General features: G+C 48.6%; 1 non-coding gene across 1 annotated transcript; it reads right to left on the bottom strand.

Moving 5' to 3' along the window:
• Positions 1-3,009: 3,009 nt before the first annotated feature.
• LOC119945338 lies at positions 3,010-3,147 on the bottom strand. The gene has a single exon (XR_005456207.1). It is a non-coding gene; the product is annotated as a small nucleolar RNA SNORA7 (small nucleolar RNA).
• Positions 3,148-21,704: the final 18,557 nt, after the last annotated feature.

Genomic DNA, 21,704 nt, shown 5'->3' with positions numbered 1-21,704 from the left:
ACTCTCCCTCTTGTATCCAAGACTGAAAAAGCCCTTAATACAATGCTCTGTACACAGTAAGCACTCAATAAATACGATTGAATGAAAAAGTACTGGAAACTCCAGGTGTGATCCTGAGAGGAGAGTAATGATGGCATGGTAAGATAAATGCTTTGATTAACATAGTAGCAGTTTGGATAGAGAGGAATGGGTAGATTTAGTGGCTTGGGTGCTACAGTTGAAGTGTACAATGAATATTATTGATGTACTGCTTGAGCCATACTGCTTCTCTTTCTAGGGCAGTGAGAAGCAAATCCCATTTTTGTCCAACATATACCATTGAGTGCTTGATTGAGTACCACATGGCATAGCAATCTTATACCTTTCTTCTCCTGGGAATATTAGTTCAACTGATGACTGAACTACTGATGATAAACACTGTTAAATGGAACTGCCCCAATCTTACCATTTTTTATTTATTTTCAAATCTTTTCCTAGTAACTAGACAACCATCTCTCCTGGGCAGTGTAAGTATCTGTCCACTAATAGGAGATTGATTTTCCTCTACTCCTCCTCCCATGGCCCCTGCTCCCTCCTTCTACTCTACCCCTACCCTGCCCCACAGCACTTGTGTATATATGTACACATTTATTATTCTATTTATTTTATTAATGATGTGTCTACATCGATAATTCTATTTATTTTGATGGTATCGTTGCCTGTCTACTTGTTTTGTTTTTTTTTGTCTGTCTCCCCCCTTCTAGACTGTGAGCTCATTTTTGGGTAGGGATTTTCTCTATCTTTGGCCTAACTGTACTTTCCAAGTGCTTAGTGCAGCGCTCTGCACACAGTAAGCACTCACCAAATATGACTGAATGAATTTTGTTGACCTCTTTGGGGTCTCAGCTTCTTCATGTAAGAGTAGCAAGGCCAAATAGAAAGAGTAAGGGTCTGGGATTCAGGAAACCTGGATTCTAATCAACTCTGCTGCTTGCCCGGCAGTGTGTCCTTAGTCAGGCCACTTAAGCTTTCCATGCCACAGTCTCCTCATCTGTAAATGTTGGGTAGGGACTGTCTCTATATGTTGCCAACCTCTACTTCCCAAGCGCTTAGTACAATGCTCTGCACACAGTAAGCACTCAATAAATGCGATTGATTGACTAGTCCAAGCATATATCCTATCCTTCCATAATTACTGTATCAGCCTCCTTGCTGACCTCCCTGCCTCTGGTCTCTCCCCACTGCAGTCCATAGGTCACTCTGCTGCCCGAATCTTCTTTCTCCAGAAATGTTCTGTCCGTTCTTCGTCACTCCTCAAGAACCTCCAGTGGTTGCCTCTCCACTTCTTCATCAAACAGGAAATCCTTAACCTATGTTTTAAACCACTCAATCACCTCGGCCCTCCCTTACCTTCTGCTCTCCTACTACATACCTGCTCAAACAGCGCACTCCTCTAATGCCAACTTACTCACTGTTCATCGATCTTGTTTATCTCACCACCGATCTCACTTCCATGCCCTACCTCAGGCCTGGAACAGCCTTCCCAGACTGAGCCCCCTTTTTCCTCTCCTCCTCCTCATAACCCCTAGCCTTACCTCTCTCCCCTCCCCCAGTAATTTTATATATTTGTACAGATTTATTACTCTATTTTACTTGTTCATATTTACTAGTCTATTAATTTTGTTAAGGATGTGCATATAGCGATAATTCTATTTGTTCTGATGATTTTGATTCTGTCTCCATGTTTTGTTTTGTTTTGCTGTCTATCTCCCGCTTCTAGACTGTGAGCCCGTGGTTGGGTAAGGACTGTCTCTATATGTTGCCGACTTGTACTTCCCAAGCACTACGTACAGTGCTCTGCACACAGTAAGTACTCAAATAATGCGATTGAATGAGTGAATGAATGAATGGAATACCATCTCTCTTCATATCCGGCAGACAATTATTCTCTGCATCTTAATAATAATAATGGTATTCGTTATGTGCTTAGTATGTGCCAAGCACTGTTCTAAGCACTGGAGTAGATAAAAGGTAATCAGGTTGTCCCACACGGAACTCAGTCTTAAAATCTTCAAAGCCTTATTGAAGGCATATCTCCTCCAAGGGGCCTTCCTTGCCTAATCCTTCATTTCCTCTTCTCCCACTCCCTCCTGTGTCCCTCTTGCATTGGGATTCGCTCTCTTTATTCTCCCCTCCCTCAGCCCCACAGCATTGTGTACCTATCTGTACACAATGTACCGCTCCTCTGCTGCTAATCACCTCACCGTGCCTCGTTCTCACCTGTCCCGCCGTTGACCCCCGGCCCACGTCATCCCCCTGACCTGGGATGCCCTCCCTCTGCCCATCCGCCAAGCTAGCTCTCTTACTCCCTTCAAGGACCTACTGAGAGCTCACCTCCTCCAGGAAGACTTCCCAGACTGAGCCCCCTCCTTCCTCTCCCCCTCGACCCCGTCTCCATCTCCCCGTCTTACCTCCTTCCCTTCCCCACAGCACCTGTATATATGTATATATGTTTGTACATATTTATTACTCTATTTATTTATTTTACTTGTACATATCTATTCTATTTATTTTATTTTGTTAATATGTTTGGTTTTGTTCTCTGTCTCCCCCTTCTAGACTGTGAGCCCACTGTTGGGTAGGAACTGTCTCTATATGTTGCCAACTTGTACTTCCCAAGCTCTTAGTACAGTGCTCTGCACACAGTAAGTGCTCAATAAATACGATTGATTGATTGATTGATCTGTAATGTATTTATCTAAATTAATGTCTGTCTCCTTCTCAAGACTATAAGCCTACTGTGGGTAGGGAATGTGTCTTATCTTATGCTGCTGAACCATCTCTGACCCATAGCGACACCACGGACACTTCTCTCTCCAAACGCCCCATCTCCATCTGCCATCATGCTGGAAGTCTCCCTAGAGTCTTCTTGGTAAAAATCCGGAAGATTTTGCCTCTTTCCACGCAGTAAACTTAAGTCTCCACTCTCGACTCTCTTCCATGCCGTTGCTGCCCAGCAAAGGGGAGTTTTGATGTAGCAGATTGCGGTCCACTAGCTAGCCACTGCCCAAACTAGCAATGGAATGGATATACCTCTGCTTGACTCTCCCTCCCATATTCGAGACTGGTAGAGTACTGGAAACTCTCCAGGTGCAACCCTGAGAGGGGCAGGAATGTGGCTACCAATTTTTTTATATTGTTAGATTGTATTCTCCCAAATGCTTACTACAGCACTAGAGAAGTGGTATGGCCTGGTGGGATAGAATCAGAAGGACCTGTGTTCTAAGTCCCACTCTGCCCCCTATCTGCCGTGTGACCATGGCCATTTACTTTATTCATTCATTCATTCATTTGTATTTATTGTGCGCTTACTGTGTGCAGAGCACTGTACTAAGCGCTGTGGAAGTACAAGTTGGAAACATATAGAGACGGTCCCTACCCAACAGCGGGTTCACAGTCTAGAAGGGGGAGACAGACAACAAAACAAAACATATTAACAAAATAAAATAAATAGAATAAATATGTACAAGTAAAATAAAGAAATAAATAGAGTAATCAATATGTACAAACATATATACATCTATAGAGGTGCTGTGGGAAGGGGAAAGGGGTAAGGCATAGGGATGGGGATGGGGAGGAGGGAGAGAAGAAGGACAGTTCTCTGTGCCTCAGTTACCTCATCTGTAAAATACTGTGAGCCCCATGTGGTACAGGGACTGTGTCCAACCTGATTAGCTTGTATCTACCCCAGTTCTTAATACTGTGCCTGGTACATAGGAAGCGCTTAACAAATACCATCATTATTAATGTTATTACTGTGTACGAGGCATAGTAAACACATAAAAAATACCATAATTATTATTATTGCTTTGCCCACAGTAAGCACTCAAAAAATACAAACAATTGTTCTCTCTCCTCCTTACTGTTAGCTTCCTGTAGGAGGGCGACTGTCTAATATTACTGTATCATAGCTAATAAAGAATAGCTGTAGGATCTGTTAAGTATTTACTATGTGCTAAGCACCAGTGAAGAACGTAAAATGAAGAAGCAGCTTGGCTTAATGGAAAGAGTACGGGCTTGGGAGTCAGAGGTCATGTGTTCTAATCTCAGCTCCACCACTTGTCAGCTGCATGACTTTGGGCAAGTCACTTAATTTATCTGTGCCTCAATTACCTCATCTGTAAAATGGGGATTGACAGTGAGCCCCACAAGGGACAACATGCTTACCTTGTGTCTACCCCAGCACCAGCACATAGAGCAGTGTTTGGCACATAGTAGGTGCTTAACAAATACCGTCATTATTAGTGTTATTACCTATTCCCTGCCAGTACAGTACAATGCTCTGCACACAGAAAGTGCTCAATACATATTAAGATGAATACATTAGCTGTGTGCAGTTTCTCCTAACTGTCACCTACATCTTGTCCATCTCCTAACCCTTACTCATGCTATTCCTTGGCCTTCCCCTCCACACATAAATGTTCCAGAGCCAGGTACCCAGCCATCTTCAAAGTTCTCCTCAAATCCCACATCCTCAAACAAATCTTTGCCAATGAATTCCCAATATCTCCATGGAGATATTTATAGATAGAATTAGATAGATATAGATAGAATTATCGATAGAATTATACTAGAATTAGATAGAAGGCAGATAGAATTATTCCCTGGCCTGGAATGCCCTCCCTCTGCACATCCACCAAGCTAGCTCTCTTCCTCCCTTCAAAGCCCTACTGAGAGCTCACCTCCTTCAGGAGGCCTTCTCAGACTAAGCCCCCTCCTTCCTCTCCCCCTCCTCCCCCTCCCCATGCCCCCCGCCCTATCTCCTTCCCCACCCCACAGCACCTGGATATATGATTGTACATATTTATTAGTCTATTTATTGCACTTGTACATATTTACTATTCTATGTATTTTATTTTGTTTATATGTTTTGTTTTGTTGTCTGTCTCCCCCTTCTAGACTGTGAGCCCGCTGTTGGGTAGGGACCATCTCTATATGTTGCCAACTTGTATTTCCCAAGCACTTAGTACAGTGCTCCGCACACAGTAAGTGCTCAATAAATATGATTGAATGAATGAATTAAAGAATTATAGCTACATGCACATCATTAACAAAATTAATAGAATAGTAAAATATGTACAAGTAAAATAAATAGAGTAATAAATCTATAAAAATATATACAGGTGCTTTGGGGAGGGGAATGAGGTAGGGCTAGGGGTGATGGGGAGGAGGAGAGGAAAAAGGGGCCTCAGTCTGGGAAGGCTGTTCCAGGCCCGAAACAGGGAATGGAATTGAGATCGGTAGTGAGATAAAAAAGATCAATGAACAGTGAGTAGGTTGGCATTAGAGGAGTGCATTGTTTGAGCAGGTTTGCAGTAGGAGAGCAGCAAGGTAAGGTAGGGCCAAGGTGATTGAGTGCTTTTAAACATATGATAAGGAGTTCCTGTTTGATGCAGAAGTGGAGAGGCAACCACTGGAGGTTCCTGAGGCATGAGGAACCATGGACAGAACATTTCTGTCGAAAAATGATCCGGGCAGCAGAGTGACCAGGGAAGTCAGCAAGGAGGCTGATACAGTAATTATGGCAGGACAGGATATATGCTTGGATTAATGTGGTAATAGTTCAGAATAAGTCATTCAATCATTGGTAGTTATTGTGTGCATAGCACTGTACTAAGTGTTTGAGGGAGTACAATTGGGTTAGTAGACATGATCGCTGCCCTCAAGAAATTTACCATCCATTCATTCATTCAATCATATTCATTGAGCGCTTACTGTGTGAAGAGCACTGTACTAAGCACTTGGAAAGTACAATTTGGCAACAGACCCTCGGCCTTAATATCCTTTTTTACATATCTACAGCTTATTCATTTATATTATCATTTTCCCCTCTAGACTGTCAGCTTGCTGTGGGCAGGGAACCACGTCTGTATCAAACAAAAACTCCTCACCATTGGGTTAAAAGCTCTCCATCACCGTGTCCCCTCCTACCTTTCCTCGCTTCTCTCTTCCTACAATCCAGCCCGCACACTTCCCTCCTTTGGTGCTAACCTTCTCTCTGTGCCTCCATCTCACCCATCTCGCTGCCAACCCCTGGCCCACCTCCTACCTCTGACCCGGATCACCCTCCCTCCACCCTCCCTCAAGTCTGCCAGATATTTACTCTCCCAACTCAATTGTGGGAGAGATCATGTTTACCAACTCCATTGTATTGTACTCTTCCAAGTGCTTACTATAGTGCTCTGAACTCAATAAGAGTCAATAAATACCAATGATTGATAAATGGATTAATTAATATCCCCAATCTTCCCCTTTTCTTCTCAACTTTTCCTTCAGAAGCTAGGTGGCTGTTGGGCAACTATGACTTGGGATATTGGGAATTCATTGTCAAAGTGTTGTCTGAGGATGTGGGATTTGAGGAGAACTTTGAAGATGTCTTGGGGCTGGGGTCTGGAAATATTTATGTGTGGAGAGGAAGGCCAACAAACAGCATGAGTAAGTGGTAGGAGGTGGACAAGATGTGGACAAGTTGTGGGTGGCAGGAGAAACTGTATGCATCTAATGTATGCATCTTAGTATATATTAAACACTTTCTGTGTGCAGAACACTGTACTGTACTGACAGGGAATAAGTAATAACATTAATAATGATGGTATTTGTTAAGTGCTTACTATGTGCCAAGCACTGTTCTAAGCACTGGGGAGGTTACAAAGTGATCAGTTTGTTCCATTGAGGGCTCACACTCTTAATCCCCATTTTACAGATGAGGCAACTGAGGCATAGAGAAGTTAAGTGACTTGCCCAAAGTCACACAGATGACAAGTGGAGGAGCCGAGGTTTGAACCCCTGACTTCTGACTCCCAAGTCCGTACTCTTTCCACTAAGCCACACTGCTTCTCGATTTCACCTTCTTCACTGGTGCTTAGCACATTGTAAGTGCTTAACAGGTCCCACAGCTATTCTTTATTAGTTATGATACAATCATATTAGACAGTCTCCCTCGTACACGAAGCTCACAGTAAGGAGGAGAAGGAACAATCGTTTGTATTTTTTGAGTGCTTACTGTGGGCATAGCAATAATAATAATTATGGTATTTTTAAGTGCTCATTATGTACCAGGCCCTGTACTAAGAACTGGGGTAGATACAAGCTAATCAGGGGGGACACAGTCCCTGTCCCTCATGGGGCTCACAGTCTTTTACAGATGAGGTAACAGAGGCACAGAGAAGTAAAATAAATGGCCCATGGTCACACAGCAGACAGGTGGCAGAGTAAGACTTAGAACCAGGGTCCTTCTGATTACCGGAAATGGGCTCTATCCACCAAGCCACGCAGCTTCTCTAGTGCTGTAGTAAGCATTTGGGAGAATACAATCTAACAATATAAAAGAATTGGTATACATATTCTCACCCCTCTCAGGTTGGCACCTGGAGAGTTTCCAGTACTCTACCAGTATTGACTACGGAAGAGAAAGTCAAGCAGAGGTATATCCATTCTATTCCTTTTTTGGGCAGTGGCTAGCTAGTGGACCGCAATCTGCTACGTCCCAACTCCCTTGTGTTGGGCAGCAGTGGCATGGGAGAGAGTCGAGAGTAGAGACTTAGGATTACTGCATGGAAAGAGGCAATGGTAAACCACTTCCGGATTTTTACCAAGAATACTCTATGGATACACTTCCAGCATGATGGCAGATGGAGGTGGGGCGTTTGGAGAGAGACGTGTCCGAGGTGTCGCTATGGGTCAGAGATGGCTCAACAGCATAAGAAAAGACACATTCCCTACCCACAGTAGGCTTATAGTCTAGAGAAGGAGACAGATATTAATATAGATAAATAAATTACAGATAGGTACACAGTGCCATGGGGCTGAGGGAGTGGAGAATAAGGAGAATGAATCCAAGTGCAAGAGGGACACAGGAGGGAGTGGGAGAAGAGGAAATGAGTGCTTAGGCAAGGAAGACACCTTAGAGGAGATGTGCCTTCATTAAGGCTTTTAAGATTTTAAGTCTGTGCGCTCCATGTGAGACAACCTGATTACCTTCTATCTACTCCAGTGCTTTGAACAGTGCTTGGCACATAGTAAGCACTTAACGAATACGGTTATTATCATTAAGATGCGGAGAGTAATTGTCTGCCGGATATGAAGGGAGAGGATGTTCCATTCATTCATTCACTCATTCAATCGTATTTCTTGAGCACTTACTGTGTGCAGAGCACTATACTAAGCACTTGGGAAGTGCAAGTCGGCAACATATAGGGACGGTCCCTACCCAACAATGGGCTCACTGTCTAGAAGGAGGAGACAGACAACAAAACAAAGCATGGAGACAAGTGTCAAAATCGTCAGAACAGATAGAATTATATTAAAATTACTAATAGAAAATTTAGATAGAATTAGATAGATATAGATAGAATTATAGATAGAATTATACTACAATTACATAGAAGGCCGATAGAATTATTCCCTGGTCCGGGATGCCCTCCCAACACACAACCAACAACCTAGCTCTCTTCCTCCCTTCAAAGCCCTACTGAGAGCTCGCCTCCTTCAGAAGGCCTTCCCAGACTAAGCCCCCTCCTTCCTCTCCCCTCCTCCCCCTACCCATCCCCCACCCTACCTCCTTCCCCACCCCATAACACCTGTATATATGTTTGTACATATTTATTACTCTATTTTACTAGTACATATTTACTATTCTATTTATTTTACTTTGTTAACATGTTTTGTTTTGCAAGCAGTGGCCTGTCAGCTCCTTGAGGGCAGGGATTTGTATCCGTTAACTCTATTGTACTTCCCTAAATGTTAAATAAAGTGTTCTGCTCCAGGCAGACTGTAAACTCTTTGAGGGCAAGGATCGTGCCTACTAACCCTTCTGTAATCTCCCGGATGCTTGGTGCAGAGGTTTTCACCCACTAGCCTGTAGGCTCCTCAAGAAGCAGCATGGCATAGTTGATAGAGCACAGGCCTGAGAGTCAAGAGGTCATCAATCAATCAATCAATCAATCGTATTTATTGAGTGCTTACTGTGTGCAGAGCACTATACTAAGCACTTGGGAAGTACAAGTTGGCAACATATAGAGACAGTCCCTACCCAACAGTGGGCTCACTGTCTAGAAGGGGGAGACAGAGAAGAAAACCCAACATATTAACAAAATAAAACAAATACAATAGATAGGTAAAAGTAAAATAAATAAATAAATAGAGTAACAAATATATACAAACATATATACATATATACAGGTGCTGTGGGGAAGGGAAGGAGGTAAGACGGTGGGGATGGAGAGGGGGATGAGGGGGAGAGGAAGGAGGGGGCTCAGTCTGGGAAGGCCTCCTGGAGGAGGTGAGCTCTCAGTAGGGCCTTGAAGGGAGGAAGAGAGCTAGCTTGGCGGATGGGCAGAAGGAGGGCATTCCAGGCCAGGAGGATGACGTGGGTCAGGGGTCGACGGCGGGATAGGTGAGAACGAGGCACAGCGAGGAGATTAGTGGCAGAGGCGCGGAGGGTGCGGACTGGGCTGTAGAAGGAGAGAAAGGAGGTGAGGTAGGAGGGAGCGAGGTGATGGAGAGCCTTGAAGCCAAGGGTGAGGAGTTTCTGCCTGATGCGCAGATTGATTGGTAGCCACTGGAGATTTTTGAGGAGGGGAGTAACATGCCCAGAGCGTTTCTGGACAAAGGCAATCCGGGCAGCGGCATGAAGTATGGATTGAAGTGGAGAGAGACACGAGTATGGGAGATCAGAGAGAAGGCTGATGCAGTAGTCCAGACGGGATAGGATGAGAGCTTGAACGAGCAGGGTAGTGGTTTGGATGGAGAGGAAAGGGCGGATCTTGGCAATGCTGCGGAGCTGAGACCGGCAGGTTATGGTGACGGCTTGGATGTGAGGGGTGAATGAGAGAGCGGAGTCGAGGATGACACCAAGGTTGCGGGCTTGTGATACGGGAAGGATGGTAGTGCCGTCAACAGTGATGGGAAAGTCAAGGAGAGGGCAGGGTTTGGGAGCGAAGACAAGGAGTTCAGTCTTGGACATGTTGAGTTTTAGGTGGCGGGCAGACATCCAGATGGAGATGTCCTGAAGGCAGGAGGAGATGCGAGCCTGGAGGGAGGGAGAGAGAGCAGGGGCAGAGATGTAGATCTGGGTGTCATCAGCGTAGAGATGATAGTTGAAGCAATGGGAGCGAATGAGGTCACCAAGGGAGTGAGTGTAGATCGAGAACAGAAGGGGACCAAGAACTGAACCTTGGGGAACCCCCGCAGTAAGAGGATGGGAGGGGGACGAGGAGCCTGCAAAAGAGACTGAGAATGAATGACCGGAGAGATAAGAGGAGAACCAGGAGAGGATGGAGTCTGTGAAGCCAAGGTTAGATAGCGTGTTGAGGAGAAGGGGGTGGTCCACAGTGTCGAAGTCAGCTGAGAGGTCGAGGAGGATTAGGATAGAGTATGAGCCGTTGGAATTGGCAAGCAGGAGGTCATTGGTGACCTTTGAGAGGGCAGTTTCCGTGGACTTTAGGGGATGAAAGCCAGACTGGACGGGGTCGAGGAGAGAGCTGGTGTTGAGGAATTCGAGGTAGCGCGTGTACACAACTCGATCAAGGAGTTTGGAAAGGAATGGTACGAGGTAGATGGGGCGATAACTAGAAGGTGAGGTGGGGTCAAGAGAAGGATTTCTTAGGAGGGGGAGACATGGGCATGTTTGAAGGCATTGGGGAAGGAACCAGTGGAGAGTGAGCGGTGGACGATGGAAGTTAAAGAGGGTAGAAGGGAGGGAGCGAGAGATTTCATGAGATGAGAGGGAATGGGGTCAGAAGCACAGGTGGTCGGAGTAGCACCTGAGCGGAGGGAGGAGAGCTCCTCTGACGATACTGCTGGGAAGGATGGAGAGTAGCAGAGAGTGTTGAGAGCCCGGGGGTTGGAGAAGGTGGGGAGTGACTTTGGGGATGTCGGACCTGATGGATTTAATTTTATTAATGAAGTAGGACGCCAGATCGTTGGGGGTGAGGGAAGGAGGAGGGGGAGGAACCGGGGACCTGAGAAGGGAGTTGAATGTACGGAAGAGCTGAAGGGGATGATGGGCATGGGTGTCAATAAGGGAGGAGAAATAGTTTTGTCTGGCAGAAGAGAGGGCTGAGTTAAGGCAGGAAAGGATAAACTTGAAGTGAACGAGGTTGGCATGTTGTTTAGACTTTCACCAGCAGAGTTCGGCAGCTTGAGCATAAGAGCGAAGGAGGAGGACAGTGGCAGTGATCCAGGGCTGGGGGCTAGTGGTATGAGAGCGGCGAAGGGAAAGGGGAGCGAGTGAGTCTAGCTGAGTAGAAAGGGTAGAGTTGAGAGCCGTAATCTGATAATCAAGACTGGGTAGAGAGGAGAGGGGGGAGACTTGGGGTGCGAGGCACTCAGAAAGAAAAATGGGGTCAAGAGAGTGGAGATCTCTGTGAGGGAGTAATATGGATATACAGGGGAAAGGATTTTGAGTGAGGAGGCTGGTGAGAAGATCATGATCAGAGAGAGGGATTTCAGAGTTGGTGAGGGTGGACACAGTGCAGCGGTAGGAGATGATGAGGTCGAGGGTATGACCAAGTTGGTGAGTGGGTGAGGTGGGGTGGAGTAAGAGGTTGGCAGCGTCAAGGAGAGATAGAGGGCGGGCGGCAGAGGAGTCATCAGGGATATCCATGTGGATGTTGAAGTCTCCGGAGATCAGAGTGGGCATGGAAAAGGAGAGAAGGAAGGTGAGGAAGGGGTCAAAATCGTTAAAGAAGTTGGAGGTGGGGCCGGGGGGCGGTAGATGACGGCTACAAGAATCTGGAGCGGGTGGTAGAGGCGAATAATGTGGGCTTCAAAGGAAGGGAAGGAAAGGGAAGGAAGAGGAGGGATAGTGCGAAAGCGACATTGGGGGACGAGAAGGAAACCGACACCTCCTCCTTTTCCGGTGAGTCTGGGGGATTGGGAGAAGAGACCTCCACTGGAGAGAACAGCGTGTTGTCCGGAGACAACCATGTTTCAGTTAGGGCGAGGAGGAGTAGAGAGCTGGAAAGGAATAGGTCCAGGATGAAAGGGATCTTACTTAAAATGGAGCGGGAGTTCCAGAGGCCACACTTGGCAGTAGCTGTCGAGGGAGGGGAGGGAGGGGGAAGGATGCGAGGGGTGGGGAGGGTTTGGATTGGGATGAGTTGGCGGGAGCCTGGGCGGGGAGAGTGGGAAGAGGGGGGGCGATGGGAAAGGAAAACTGGGATGGGGTGGGGGCAGGGAGGAGGGGAGGGAGGGGGCTGGGAGGGAGGAGTTAAGGACTGGCGCTGGTACAGAGGGATCCTTAGTAGGGGGTGAGGGGGAGTGGTCTTGAGGGAGAGGGAGGGAAAAAGGTGGGTGGGAGAGGGGAAGGGGAAGGTGAGGAATGGGAATGGCAGTTGGTAGCAAGGTAATTGAGAGTTCATGGTGAGGTCATCAGGGTGAGTGACAGTATAGCGGGAGGTTAACAATTGAGATGCAGAAGCAATGAAACAGTAGCAATGATATAAATAGGCGATGGCATCACAGGGGGTAGTTAACGATTACCAGGCTAAGGCAGTAATAAAATTGGCAGATAATGATGTCACAGAGAGCAGATACAAACTATTATGTGCTGGAATAGGGTGGACCTGTTAAGGGGGTCAGGGAGCAGAGCTACCTGGGAAGAGGAGTGAACAGCCAACTAGCATGGGAGGGCTGAGTAGGTGCCCTCCTCAGGTTCTCGTTAATGTAACTTGGTGATAACAAGGGCCTTTTTCTCGGGGGAGGGGGAGGGTAGTCAGTCAGGCAGGTCCAGACCGGGAAGGGGGGGATGGGGGGCACTTTAAGGAAGGTTGCTTAAGGGGGGGGGGGTGGAAGCAGGGGGCGTCTATGGGGGCGCTCTAAGGAGAGGATCCTTCTGGTAGCAGCAAGGCCGCGCGGTGTGATGGCAGGTGAGCCTCTCGTGAACGGAGTCCCGGGAGTCTATGGCGGCGCTCTGAGGAGAGGATCCTTCCGGGAGCAGCGGGGGCCACGCGGTGTGATGGCAGGTGGGCCTCTCGGGAACGGAGTTCCGGGCCTTAATGGCGGCGCTTCACTTCACTTCACTTCAGGCCACTTCACTTCTCTGGGCCTCAGTTCCCTCATATGTAAAATGGGGATTAAGACGGTGAGCCCTAAGCGGGACACGACTGTATCCAACCCAATTTGCTTGCATCCACCAGTCCCAAGGTGACCCTTGGGTACCAGCCATCACAAGGTCAAGTGCTATCTCGTGGCCACCTGAGCCAGCAGGCAGAATTGGGAAGTGAGGGTGGGATAATATTCTATTTATTATTCGAATAGTACTATTCTATTTATTTTATTTTGTTAGTATGTTTTGTTTTGTTGTCTGTCTCCCCCTTCTAGACTGTGAGCCCGCTGTTGGGTAGGGACTGTCTCTATATGTTGCCAACTTGTACTTCCCAAGCGCTTAGAACAGTGCTCTGCACACAGTAAACGCTCAATAAATACCATTGAATGAATGCATGAAAGAAAGAATTAAAGCTTTTGCACATCATTAACAAAATTAATAGATTTGTAAATATGTACAAGTAAAATAAATAGAGTAATAAATCTGTACAAATATATACTAGTGCTTTGGGGAGGGAAATGAGGTAGGGCTAGGGGTGATGGGGAGGAGAAGGAGAGGAAAAAGGGGGCTCAGTCTGAGAACGATGTTCCAGGCCCGAGGCAGGGCATGGAAGTGAGATTGGTGGTGAGATAAACAAGATCAACGAACAGTAAGTAGGTTGCCATTAGAGGAGTGCGTTGTTTGAGCAGGTTTGCAGTAGGAGAGTAGCAAGGTAAGGTAGGTCCAAGGTGACTGAGTGCTTTTAAACATATTAATTCATTCATCCATTCATTCAATCATATTTATTGAGCGCTTACTATGTGCAGAGCACTGTGGCAACATATAGAGACAGTCCCTACCCAACAACGGGCTCACAGTCTAGAAGGGGGAGGCAGAGAACAAAACAAAACATATTAACAAAATAAAATAAATAGAATGAATATGTACAAATAAAATAAATACATAAATAGAGTAATAAATACGTATTTATTACGTATTTATTACAAACATATATACATATATACAGGAGCTGTGGAGAGGGGAAGGAGGTAAGGTTGAGGCGATTGAGAGGTGGAGAAGGGGGAGAGCAAGGAGGGGGCTCAGTCTGGGAAGGTCTCCTGGAGGAGGTGAGCTCTCAGTAGGCCTTTGAAGGGAGGAAGAGAGCTAGCTTGGTGGATGTGCGGAGGGAGGGCATTCCAAGCCAGGGGGAACATATGATAAGGAGTTCCTGTTTGATGCAGAAGTGGAGAGGCAACCACTGGAGGTTCCTGAGGCACGTGGAACCATGGACAGATCATTTCTGTCGAAAAATGATCTGGGCAGCAGAGTGACGAGGGAGGTTAGCAAGGAGGCTGATACAGTAATTATGGCAGGATAGGATATATTCCTGGATTAATGTGGTAACAGTCCAGAACAAGTTTTTTAACCTTCATTTTACAGATGAGGAGACTGAGGCATGGAGAGTTTAAATGGCTTGACTAAGGTCACTCTGCTGGGCAAGTAGCACAGTTGATTAGAATCCAGGTTTCCTGAACCCCTGACCCTTACTCTTTCTACTTGGCCTTGCTACTCCTACATGAAGAAGCTGAGACCCCCAAGAGGTCAAGAAAATTCATTCAGTCATACTTATTGAGTGCTTACTATGTGCAGAGCACTGTACTAAGCACTTGAATAGTACAGTTAGGCCAAAGATGGAGACAATCCCTACCCAAAAATGGGCTCACAGTCTAGATGATGGGAGAAAGACAAAAAACAAAACAAGTAGACAGGCAACGATAGCATCAAAATAAATAGAATTATAGGTATAGACACATCATTAATAAAATAAATAGAATAATAAATGTGTACATACATACACAAGTGCCGTAGGGCAGGATAGGGGTAGAGTAGAGGGAGGGAGCAGGGGCCATGGGAGGAGGAGTAGAAGAAAATCAACCTCCTACTAGTGGACAGATACTTGGACTGCCCAGGAGAGATGGTTGTCTAGTTACTAGGAACATATTTGAAAATAAATCAAAAATGGTAAGATTGGGGCAGTTCCATTTAAAAGTGTTTATCATCAGTAGTTCAGTCATCAGGTCAACCAATATTCCCAGGAGAAGAAAGGTATAAGATTGGATCCAGGACAAAAAATGTGTTTTCCTCTCACTGCCCTACAGAGAGAAGCAGTATGGCTCAAGCAGTACATCAATGATATTTATTGAACACTTGCACTGTAGCAACCGAGCCACTAAATCTGCCCATTCCTCTCTAGCCAAACTGCTACTATGTTAATCCAAGCATTTACCCTACCCTGCCTTGATTACTCTCCTCTCAGGATCACACCTGGGGTTTCGAGTACTTTTTCATTCAATCGTATTTATTGAGTGCTTACTATGTGCAGAGCACTGTACTAAGCACATTTTCAGTCTTGGATACAAGAGGGAGAGTCAAGCAGAAGCGAATCCATACCATCCCCAGCTTGGGCAGTGGCTAGCGAGCCCCAAGCTAGCGATTCCCAAGCCTGGGCTCTTGACAATGAGCCATGCTGCTTCCAATGAGCCACGCTGCTTCCATACAATTCTTATTCTTATTATTCTTATAATAATAATTATTATTATTACTGCCCAGAAGAAGGCAAAGGAAAATCAGTTCCATATTTTACAAGAAAATTCTATGGATACACTACCAGAATGAGTGTACGTGGAGGTGGGACATTCTACGAGAGCTGTGTCTATGAAGTCACTATAGGTTGGGGATGACTCAACAGCATAAGACAAGACTTGATTACTGCTTCAGCCTCCTTGCTGACCTCCCTGCCTCCGGTCTTTCCCCACATCAGATCATTCTTCAGTCTGCTGCCTGAATCATTTTTCTACAAAACCATTTAGTCCATGTTCCCCCACTCCTCCAGAAAACCCAGTGATTGCCCATCCACCTCTGCATCAAACAGAAACTCCAGACCATTGGCTTGAAAGCATTCTTTTACCTTGCCCCCACCTATCTTACCTCGTCTCTCTCCTACTAAAACCCAGCCTGCTTTCACTTCGCTCCTCTAATGGCAACCTTTTCACTGTACCTCAATCTCATCAATCTTGCTGCTGACCCCTCCCCTCTGGCCTGGAATTCCCTCACCCTTCATAACCAACAGATGATTACTCTTTTCACCTTCGAAGCCTCACTGAAGGCGTACCTTCTCCAAGAGGCCTTCCCCGACTAAATTCAAATTTCCTCTTTTCCCACTTCCTTCCTCGTCGCCCTAGCCCTTGGATTGGTACTCGATGAGGGGTGTTTCCCGGATGTGAGAGCCAAAGAAGTCATCCAGACCCCATACTGCATCTCTTGCTGAAAATCCCTGCTGTGGGAAGCGAAGTGAGAGTTGAGGGAGAGGGCCCCGGGGACCCCAGCTCCAACCTTGGGTTACAGGAAACTCCCTCAAGGGGGCACAATTGTTTGGACTTCTGGAGAGGGAGGGTGACCCGGTTACGGCAGTCTTTATGTTAAGAAAGCAGGTTCATGAAGCCGGTGGGGGCCCTGACGTCCGCTGGAGGCAATGGGCAGTTATCTGATTTGATACCCCGGGGAAAATTCAGCTTCCACCTTCTCTGCTCTCTGGCCAGGCTGGATAGGACTCCAGAAATTTGAGGAACTGGTGCTTCTGACCGTCGACCCTGCCCCAGCTGTCGAGTTCTGCGGTGTAACCCCAACACCCATTTACAGAGTGAGTGGGGAGGCATTTGATCAGAGGAGAAGAGAGGTGTGGGTCCCCCGCCCTGGGCCCGGAGAGAAATAGTCTAGTTTGGGCAGACCGGGGACATCCCATCTGCTAGTCGTCCCACATGGCCGGAGCCGGTATGTGTCATTCCATACGTCAGATCAGGTGTCCACCGAGACCATGGTTGGCCCATAGGCCTGGGTGTGGTCAGGATCAGAAATTCCACCCCGCCCCAGGACCGGGCATCTCCCTAGCCGGGTAGCCTGGAGTCTTTGCTCTGAGGGCCAGAGTCCACTAGTCCCAGCCCCGGTGGATGGGTGAGCCAATAAACTGCCAATAAACACTATGGACCTCGTCACGTATCATCCCGTTCTTGGATTAGTAACTATTCCAGGGCGACGGAAGTGTCCTTTCACTTTCCTAGGGTTGTTCTCTACTAGGATTGCCTCTACATTGCTGCCGGGAGGTGGATGTTGGCCCAACCTGGATTTGGAGGACCTGGGTTCTATATTTCCCTCTAACCTGCCTACTCTAGACCTTCAGGCAAGTCACTTAGCTTCTCTGGGCCTCACTTTCCCCATCTGTAAAATGGAGGGGTGAATTATCTCTCCTCCCTCCCAACTCGATTGTGAGACCCATGTGGGATGGAGACTGTAAGTAATCTGAATAAATCTTCTCTACTCCAGCATTCAATGCAGCATGAGACACAATTAATATTTTCAATATATTAGAAAAACACTCATTGCACATGAATAATTCAATTTTAAAACAACACTGTAAGGACACAGAGGAACTGTTCAGCTTAGCTGATATGGGACTTGAGCGAATCCCGGTCTCTTATTAAATATCCCGGGTTCTGACGATGAAGGCGTTAAGTGGCCAGCTCAGATGACCGCCGGGCTCCTGGTTCTGGGACTTGTCCGCTGGACCGGCCTCAGTCTGGGCAGAAGATCCACTGGGAGGAGGTGGGACCTCAAGCGAGAAATCAGGTGGGGTCACCGGGGGTCATCCCTGAAGAGAAGGTGGTCTCTTGGACGGTGGAGCCGTGAGGCAGGGTAGGCCACGCTATAGGAAGGCAGCAGGAACCATCGGATCCGGGGGTCAGGGCCAGAGGATCCCTCCTATGTGGTGGTGAGGGGTACCAGAGGTGACTCAGGGTGGAAGCAGCTTCGGAGATGCCGTAGGTGGGCTGTGGAGGTTGTGGTGTTCCTGGGCTTCTGGGCCAGTCTGTCCGGGGAGTTGAACCTGGAACTTGTGGTAGGGTGCGGGGCGGAGCATACTGCACACGGGCTGGGGGCCCGGCACCCTGGGGAGAGGCTCCGTAGGGCCAGCTACTCCAATGTGAGGCCCATAGGGGCTGCTATAGAAAATTCGGGCAGAGGAATGGGGGGCAAGCACCAGACCCTAGGGAGAAGGATGCAGCACAGTGTCCCCACATGGCCAAGTCCTCCCTGGGTCACCGGGACAAACACGGGGGAAAAGAGAGAGGGAAGGAAGATGGCAGCCACTGCTCTGCACAAAAGGGAAGAAGTCCAGGTCCCGCCAACTTCCTCCTGCCCCGACAAGGGGTGACATTTGCCAGGAGGAGATGAGACGTGATTGTGGGGCAAGGGTGGGGAGGGCGGGACGGGAAGGATCTGCAGGAGGCAGGACCCGGTAGGGGGGCATTGAGGAGGCCATAACACTCTCTTGTTCAATCACACCGAATGGAAATGACAGCGGGATTTTGGAGTGTCTGACTAGGATGGCTCTGGTACCCGTCTGCTGGACCGACCGCAGTAGGGGCTAAACGTCTATCGCGGTGAGCTGGGACCTTGCGTGGGAAGGTAGGCGGTGTCCCTGGGATCTGTCCAAGATTGGGGATCTTTCAGGTGGTGGGGCACCAGAGCGGAGGAGGAGGAACTCAGGGCAGGAGAAGGTAAAATTGGGGCCTAGAGTCAGGGCCGGGGGCCCGCTAGGGTCCTCTCCAGTAAGCGATGGGGAGGGAGCCAAAGGCATCGTGCAGTGACTGAGAACAGAGGAGAAGCCTTTGGCGGGGCTCTGGGGCCAGAGCAGGGTTGGCGCACTGACCCCTCAGTGTCCGGTGTCTGCAAGAGGGGTGGTGATCCCAGCCTACTGGAGCCGGTCTGACCAGGCAGTTGGGCTTGGGACCCGTGAGGTCCTGGGGGGCACTTCACAGAGGTTGGGGGCCCGGTGCCCTGGTATGAGTCTCTGCAAGGGCAACGGCTCCATGTGAGAGGTTTTCAGGGGATGCTGCAGATAGGGGAGCGGGAGGAACAGCACAGCATGAGGATGATGACACGGCATGGTGCCCCTGCCCGAGGCGGGGCTCAGCCTGGGCCACAGGGGCAACGTGAAGAAGGAGGGAAGGGGAAGGAAGAGGGCGGCCACCACCCGGCCCCACAGGGCTACACCAGGGAGAAGAACAGGGGGAGGAAGATGGCATCCACAGCTGCCCTGCACCGAAGGGGTGATACCGGGGAGAAGAGAGGGATAATGAGACGGACGTGGAAGCTCGTTGCTGAAGAGATGTTGCCCGGGAGGAAAAAGGGGTGAGGAAGATAGCCTTGGTAGACGAGGGCCACACTGCAGCAGCAGCGACTCTCTTTACATGAGGCAACAAGACCCCCAGGGCACAGGGGAGGGTCCGCGGTGGGCTCCAGGGTATGTATGGTCCTGAGTTCCCCTCTCTGCCCCTCGATTTGAGTCCGAGGAGGGCGAGCACCGTGGCGGTGGCCAGGAGGGCTGCCTGACGTCAGATACGGGGGAGCCAAGACATGATCCCTGGATGTTCCTTGGATGCAGAACATTCAGTGCCAGTCACAGGGTTTCACCCTATTCTTCCTTTGGAAAAAATGTTGCATCCACCTCCATACACTAGACATGCAGCCCTGCCCCCTTCTCTTCTGCATGGGTCTGCAACCTGCTTCCTCTTGGGGCCATATTTTCCCTGGCCTCAGGATGAAGAAGCCACGCCGCAAAACATCGATATGGACATGGGGATTATGAGCGAAGGCATGCCGGGTGGCTCCATCTCAAATTTGTCCTCATTTTCCTCTTCCTCCTTGTGTTTCTCCCCCTTATCCATCTTGTCCTCCTTCCTCTTCCCCTTCTTTCCTTTTCCTCCTTTCCCTCCTCCTGCTCCTTCACTTCCTCCCCCATCCTCTCCACCTCCACCTTTTTCTTCTCTTCCTCCTTCTGCTCTTTCTTCTCCTTCTCTTCCACCTTCTTCTCTTCCTCCTTCTGCTCTTCCTCCTTGTTCTCCTCCTCTCTTCTCTTCCTCCTTCTGCTCTTCCTTCTCCTCCACCTTCTTCTCTTCTGACTTTTGCTCTACCTCCTCCTTCTCCTCCTCCTTCTGCTCTATCTCCTCTGTCTCCTCCTCTTTCTTCTCTACCTCCTTCTTGTCCTCCATTTTCTTCTTTTCTCCTTCTCTTTCTTCTCTTCCTGTTTCTGCTCTTCCTTCTCCTCCTCTTTCTTCTCTTCCTGTTTCTGCTCTTCCTTCTCCTCCTCTTTCTTCTCTTCCTCCTTCTCCTCTCCCTCCTCTTCCTCCTCCTCCTCATTCTTCTCCTCCTTCTCCCGCTTCTCCTCTTCCTTGTCCACATACTCCACTTTCTCCTCCTCCACCTTCTCTTCCTTCTCTTGCCCCACCTCCTTACCTCTCCATTCCACTTCCTGCTCCACCTTCTTTCTCCTCCTCTCCTTTCTCCTCCACACTCTCTTTCTCTTCCTTCACATGCTTCGCCTTTAGCAAGATTTGAGTGACTCGGTAAACTTCCATGTGATTCCACGTGGTCAACCGATAATGGTAGCTGTGGATGCTGAAAGAACAGAGAATTAGGGTCTGGGGTCTCCTGGGCCATCTTCTTCCCGTCCTGCCTCCCCTGGCTCCAGCCTGACCTGAGCAGGCCCTCTGCTGCCACCCACAGCCCTTGACCACCCCAAGGCCCATCGGATGGCACCTCTGCTTGCTCCCAACAACATCCCCCTCCATGAGCCCCCTTGGGGCCATATTTCTCTGCCAGATATTCCACTGTAGGCACTCGGCCCCGAAGTTGTTGCCATGTCCCCATTAATCTTGGAGGTGCCATGTTTAGCAGACCCCGCCCTCCTCCTGCCCTGCCCAGTGGTGTCCGTCAGGAGAGGAGGGGTATTCATTTTTTTGGGGGGGTATGGGCGGGGCCCAAAAAGCAGTCATAGAGGGGGAAATCAGCGAGGTGACACACAGTGTAGGGGAAATCGGCGACAAGGTCAGTCACGCTTGGGGAGGGGCAATGATGGCGGCGAGGAAAGGATGGGACGGGGCCTGTTGGGGTGAGTCAGGTAGAGGGTAGGTTGTAGAGGGGGCTCCGAAAGGAGACACACCTCACGACCCTATGGGCCCCCAGAGCAGTGGGTTTGATTCCTTTGGATGAGTGAAGCCCATCCTGGGCTGGCTAAATCCTGTCTGCCCTCAAGCCCAGACCTCCTGTCGATTGCCCCTGCCGCACCCAATCCCCTCTGGCCCTCTCCCCCTCCAGCCCACTCCCCCTCCGGCACAGTCAACTCCTGGTCCACTCCCCCTCCAGGTAATTCTCCCTGTCATTGGATTTTTTCCTGCAGACTGACTCTTCCTTCAGAGCCCTCCCAGCTGAGGCATCCAGGGAGTTGGCAAGTGCTTAGAACAGTGCTCTGCAATCCGTATTTGCTCAACATATAATAATGATAGTACTTGTTAAGCGCTTAACTATGTGCCAGGCACTGCACTATGAGCTGGGGTTGATACAAGCAAATCGGGTTGGAAACAGTCCATGTCCCACGTGGGGCTCACACTCTCAATCTTCATTTTACGGATGAGGTAATTGAGGTCCAGAGAAATGAAGTGACTTGCCCAAGGTCACACAGCAGACAAGTGGCCAAGCTGGAATTAGAACCCCATGACCTTCTGAATCCCAGGCCCATGCTTTA

This window comes from Tachyglossus aculeatus, chromosome 24 (assembly GCF_015852505.1).
Source record: "Tachyglossus aculeatus isolate mTacAcu1 chromosome 24, mTacAcu1.pri, whole genome shotgun sequence".
NCBI classification, from domain to species: domain Eukaryota; kingdom Metazoa; phylum Chordata; class Mammalia; order Monotremata; family Tachyglossidae; genus Tachyglossus; species Tachyglossus aculeatus.
This window is presented reverse-complemented; position numbering and strand designations above follow the sequence as displayed.